At 34.0% G+C, this 6,379-nt stretch overlaps 1 protein-coding gene across 1 annotated transcript in view; it reads right to left on the reverse strand.

Moving 5' to 3' along the window:
- Window positions 1-5,723, reverse strand: part of SLC7A11 (solute carrier family 7 member 11) — a 101,785-nt gene extending 96,062 nt beyond the window's left edge. Inside the window, exon 1 of the mRNA XM_082389835.1 lies at window positions 4,701-5,723. The gene's annotated coding sequence lies outside the window, so the exon portion shown is untranslated. The remainder of the gene's footprint in view (window positions 1-4,700) is intronic.
- Between the last annotated feature and the right edge of the window lie 656 nt (window positions 5,724-6,379).

Consider the following 6,379-nt stretch of genomic DNA (forward strand, 5'->3'; position numbering starts at 1 on the left):
AAAGAAGATATAACAATTATAAATATATATGCACCCAACATAGGAGCACCTCAATACATAAGGCAACTGCTAACAGCTATAAAAGAGGAAATCGACAGTAACACAATAATAGTGGGGGACTTTAACACTTCACTTACACCAATGGACAGATCATCCAAAATGAAAATAAATAAGGAAACAGAAGCTTTAAATGACACAATAGACCAGATAGATTTAATTGATATATATAGGACATTCCATCCAAAAACAGCAGATTACACGTTCTTCTCAAGTGCGCACGGAACATTCTCCAGGATAGATCACATCTTGGGTCACAAATCAAGCCTCAGTAAATTTAAGAAAATTGAAATCATATCAAGCATCTTTTCTGACCACAACGCTATGAGATTAGAAATGAATTACAGGGGAAAAAACGTAAAAAAGACAAACACATGGAGGCTAAACAATACGTTACTAAATAACCAAGAGATCACTGAAGAAATCAAAGAGGAAATAAAAAAATACCTAGAGACAAATGACAATGAAAACACGACGACCCAAAACCTATGGGATGCAGCAAAAGCGGTTCTAAGAGGGAAGTTTATAGCTATACAAGCCTACCTAAAGAAACAAGAAAAAACTCAAGTAAACAATCTAACCTTACACCTAAAGAAACTAGAGAAAGAAGAACAAACAAAACCCAAAGTTAGCAGAAGGAAAGAAATCATAAAGATCAGAGCAGAAATAAATGAAATAGAAACAAAGAAAACAATAGCAAAGATCAATAAAACTAAAAGTTGGTTCTTTGAGAAGATAAACAAAATTGATAAGCCATTAACCAGACTCATCAAGAAAAAGAGGGAGAGGACTCAAATCAATAAAATCAGAAATGAAAAAGGAGAAGTGACAACAGTCACCGCAGAAATACAAAGCATCCTAAGAGACTACTACAAGCAACTTTATGCCAATAAAATGGACAACCTGGAAGAAATGGACAAATTCTTAGAAAGGTATAACCTTCCAAGACTGAATCAGGAAGAAACAGAAAATATGAACAGACCAATCACAAGTAATGAAATTGAAACTGTGATTAAAAATCTTCCAACAAACAAAAGTCCAGGACCAGATGGCTTCACAGGTGAATTCTATCAAACATTTAGAGAAGAGCTAACACCCATGCTTCTCAAACTCTTCCAAAAAATTGCAGAGGAAGGAACTCTCCCAAACTCATTCTATGAGGCCACCATCACCCTGATACCAAAACCAGACAAAGACACTACAAAAAAAGAAAATTACAGACCAATATCACTGATGAATATAGATGCAAAAATCCTCAACAAAATACTAGCAAACAGAATCCAACAACACATTAAAAGGATCATACACCACGATCAAGTGGGATTTATCCCAGGGATGCAAGGATTCTTCAATGTACGCAAATCAATCAATGTGATACACCATATTAACAAATTGAAGAATAAAAACCATATGATCATCTCAATAGATGCAGAAAAAGCTTTTGACAAAATTCAACACCCGTTTATGATAAAAACTCTCCAGAAAGTGGGCATAGAGGGAACCTACCTCAACATAATAAAGGCCATATATGACAAACCCACAGCAAACATCATTCTCAATGGTGAAAAACTGAAAGCATTTCCTCTAAGATCAGGAACGAGACAAGGATGTCCACTCTCACCACTATTATTCGACATAGTTCTGGAAGTCCTAGCCACGGCAATCAGAGAAGAAAAAGAAATAAAAGGAATACAAATTGGAAAAGAAGAAGTAAAACTGTCACTGTTTGCGGATGACATGATACTATACATAGAGAATCCTAAAACTGCCACCAGAAAACTGCTAGAGCTAATTAATGAATATGGTAAAGTTGCCGGATACAAAATTAATGCACAGAAATCTCTTGCATTCCTATACACTAATGATGAAAAATCTGAAAGAGAAATTATGGAAACACTCCCATTTACCATTGCAACAAAAAGAATAAAATACCTAGGAATAAACCTACCTAGGGAGACAAAAGACCTGTATGCAGAAAACTATAAGACACTGATGAAAGAAATTAAAGATGATACCAACAGATGGAGAGATATACCATGTTCTTGGATTGGAAGAATCAACATTGTGAAAATGAGTATACTACCCAAAGCAATCTACAGATTCAATGCAAGCCCTATCAAATTACCAATGGCATTTTTTACAGAGCTAGAACAAATCATCTTAAAATTTGTATGGAGACACAAAAGACCCCGAATAGCCAAAGCAGTCTTGAGGCAAAAAAATGGAGCTGGAGGAATCAGACTCCCTGACTTCAGACTCTACTACAAAGCTACAGTAATCAAGACAACATGGTACTGGCACAAAAACAGAAACATAGATCAATGGAACAAGATAGAAAGCCCAGAGATTAACCCACGCACCTATGGTCAACTAATCTATGACAAAGGAGGCAAAGATATACAATGGAGAAAAGACGGTCTCTTCAATAAGTGGTGCTGGGAAAACTGGACAGCTACATGTAAAAGAATGAAATTAGAATACTCCCTAAGACCATACACAAAAATAAACTCAAAATGGATTAGAGACCTAAATATAAGACTGGACACTATAAAACTCTTAGAGGAAAACATAGGAAGAACACTCTTTGACATAAATCACAGCAAGAACTTTTTTGATCCACCTCCTAGAGTAATGGAAATAAAAACAAAAATAAACAAGTGGGACCTAATGAAACTTCAAAGCTTTTGCACAGCAAAGGAAACCATAAACAAGACGAAAAGACAACCCTCAGAATGGGAGAAAATATTTGCAAATGAATCAACGGACAAAGGATTAATCTCCAAAATATATAAACAGCTCATGCAGCTCAATATCAAAGAAACAAACACCCCAATCCAAAAATGGGCAGAAGACCTAAATAGACATTTCTCCAAAGAAGACATACAGACGGCCACGAAGCACATGAAAAGATGCTCAACATCACTAATTATTAGAGAAATGCAAATCAAAACTACAATGAGGTATCACCTCACTCCTGTTAGAATGGGCATCATCAGAAAATCTACAAACAACAAATGCTGGAGAGGGTGTGGAGAAAAGGGAACCCTCTTGCACTGTTGGTGGGAATGTAAATTGATACAGCCACTATGGAGAACAATATGGAGTTTCCTTAAAAAACTAAAAATAGAATTACCATATGACCCAGCAATCCCACTACTGGGCATATACCCAGAGAAAACCGTAATTCAAAAAGACACATGCACCCGAATGTTCATTGCAGCACTATTTACAATAGCCAGGTCATGGAAGCAACCTAAATGCCCATCAACAGACGAATGGATAAAGAAGGTGTGGTACATATATACAATGGAATATTACTCAGCCATAAAAAGGAACGAAATTGAGTCATTTGTTGAGACGCGGATGGATCTAGAGAGGGTCATACAGAGTGAAGTAAGTCAGAAAGAGAAAAACAAATATCATATATTAATGCATGTATGTGGAACCTAGAAAAATGGTACAGATGAGCCAGTTTGCAGGGCAGAAGTTGAGACACAGATGTAGAGAATGGACATATGGACACCAAGGGGGGAAAACTGCGGTGAGGTTGGGATGGTGGTGTGCTGAATTGGGCGATTGGGATTGACATGTATACACTGATGTGTATAAAATTGATGCCTAATAAGAACCTGCAGTATAAAAAAACAAACAAAACAACTAATACTAAACTTTCATTGGGTTATTTGTATGGAAATATGTTAATATAAATGTTTCAGACATTACATGAAATTTCTAAAAATCTTATATTTGTATTTGTATGGAAATATGTATGGAAATATGTTAATATAAATGTTTCAGACATTACATGAAATTTCTAAAAATCTTATATTTGTATTTGTATGGAAATATGTATGGAAATATGTTAATATAAATGTTTCAGACATTACATGAAATTTCTAAAAATCTTATATGTTCTGGTATAATGTTATAAGTAATAATCCTAGTTATTACTTTAAAATGTATATCTCAGAAATAACTAATTTTCTTGTCAACTGCATTATTATGAACTTTCATCAAATCTTTAACAGTGGTCATTTTTAAGTCTTTTGTCATTTACAGACAGTTCTGGGTGTACTCTGATGATTTTGCAAATATGTTCCTATAAAAGGGTTTCATCTTCAAGAAATTCATGGAAAAGACTCTGACAAGTACAGGTTTCTGGTAACTGACTGTACTGCTGAACTGAATGAATAAGCATTTTCAGAACTCTAATGAAAAACTGATGAACTCATAAAAGTGCTAACAAAATATCAAGATGAAAAAAAAAATGAATTACATGGGACTGAGTGAACTGATAAGGATGAGTATAATTTTTGTGACTTTCTGGCTGAATTAAAAAAAAAAAAAATCCCACAAGGACTCAGAGGCAAAGAATATACAAATCAATTTTCACTGCAAAGTAAAGGAGCTGTTACAGTGGAGGATTACTGGACTGAATGTCAATATTATGACATAGTATGAGTGTGTTTCATGTTTGGTAATTGCAGTCATTGTTGCTTTTGTTGTGGTCATCCATGTACAATGCTTGGTGTCAGTCTATTTATCTCTTATAAAAATAAAATACAGTGTGTGTGTGTGAAAAAAAAAAAAAACAGGAAAAAAAAAATAATAAAACTTTAAACTTCAAAAAAAAAAAAAAAAACCTCTAAACTAGGTTAATATGGCATATTAATAGCCACATATGATAGCCCTTAGACACATATGGTTATCAGTCCTTGAAATGTGCCTATTCCAAATGGGGATGTGCTGTAAGTGTAAAATATCCACTAGAATTTGAAATCTTATTTTTTTTAAAGAACAAAAAATATCTCCTTAATAATTTTGTTATCCCTATTAATTTCTCCAGCTTCATTATATTTTTAATGTGGCTACTTAAAAATTTAAATTATATGTGTGGTCCAAATTTGTGGTTCACATTGTTTCTAATGAACAGTGCTGATCTACAAGAAAACATAGACTGTATTTCCCAACTTGGTATAAGTGGGGATTTCTTAAAAGGGACACACGAAGTACTAACCATAAAAGAAAGGTACATTGGAATATATTAATATTAAGAATTTCAGTTCATTGAAATACACGATCAAGAGATTCATGATACAAAATACATGATCAAAATACATAATCAAAAGTGAACCATAAGGTGGAAGAAGGTATTAGCACCTGGCAAAGATCCCATATCCAGAATAAATAATACATTTTTACAAATCAATAGGAAAAAGACAGATAACCCAGTAGAAAATGGGCAAGAAATTTGAACATACACTTGATAAATACATTTGATATGAAAATCTACAGTAAATGGACATCTTTTTGGAAAACAAACAGATACTGAAATGGCACTGAAAAATAGAAAAATTAAACAAATAGAAAAAATTGAATAACCATTTAAGGTGGTAATCAAGGATATCCTTGACTCAAAAAAACAAAACAAAACAAAACTAAGCTTCATTTGATTTACAGATAAGGCCTACCAAATTTTTATGAACCAAATAATCTTTCTTAGAAAAGTTATTTAAGAGAATGGAAAAAGAAGAAACATTATCCAACTCATTTTTGTGAGTCTAGTGTAGGAGTTGGCAAACTTTTCTGTAAAAGGCCAGGTAGTAAATATTTAGGCTTTAAGGCCACACATAGTCTCTGTCCAGTGTTCTTTGTGTGTGTGTGTGTGTGTGTGTGTGTGTGTGTGTGTGAGTGAGTGCATGTGTATGCATTTGTGTTTTACAACACTTTAAAAATGTAAAAATTATTCCTAGCTCTTGTGTAGTTTGCCAACACTTGGTCTAGTAATACCTTGACTGCAAATAGGATAAGGTCATGCAAAATCACTGTACTAGCTTTGACAGATGACTTTGTAAATAATTTTTTATTAAAGCACAGACATGCCCACTTATTTGTATATTGTGTTTGGCTACTTTCACACTACAACGGCAGACATGAGTAATTGCAACAGAGACTGAATGGACCACACATTGGAAAATGCTTACCATCAGCTCTTTACAGAAAGTGTGCTGACCCTGGCCTAAGAGAACATACAGGAACTGCCAACCCATTTTTTTTTTTTTTTTTTTTTTTTTTTGGTCTCTTGCTAGTAACTCTTCTTGAACATTCAGAGCTTGCTAGTCCTACAAGATAGACATGCTACAGCCTTAGGGCACTTGCAATTGCTATTCCCTCTGCCTGAAATTTGATTTCCTTAATATCTACATGTTTCATTCTCACCTGCTGTACTAACTTCTATCACAAATAATCATTTCTTTTTCAGTTAGTTTTATTAATTTTCTCTCTACCTCGTTAGATTGTGAGTGCTCTCATCTTGGACTGA

The sequence above is a fragment of the Balaenoptera borealis genome, assembly GCF_965194805.1.
Source record: "Balaenoptera borealis genome assembly, chromosome: 4".
Lineage (NCBI taxonomy): Eukaryota > Metazoa > Chordata > Mammalia > Artiodactyla > Balaenopteridae > Balaenoptera > Balaenoptera borealis.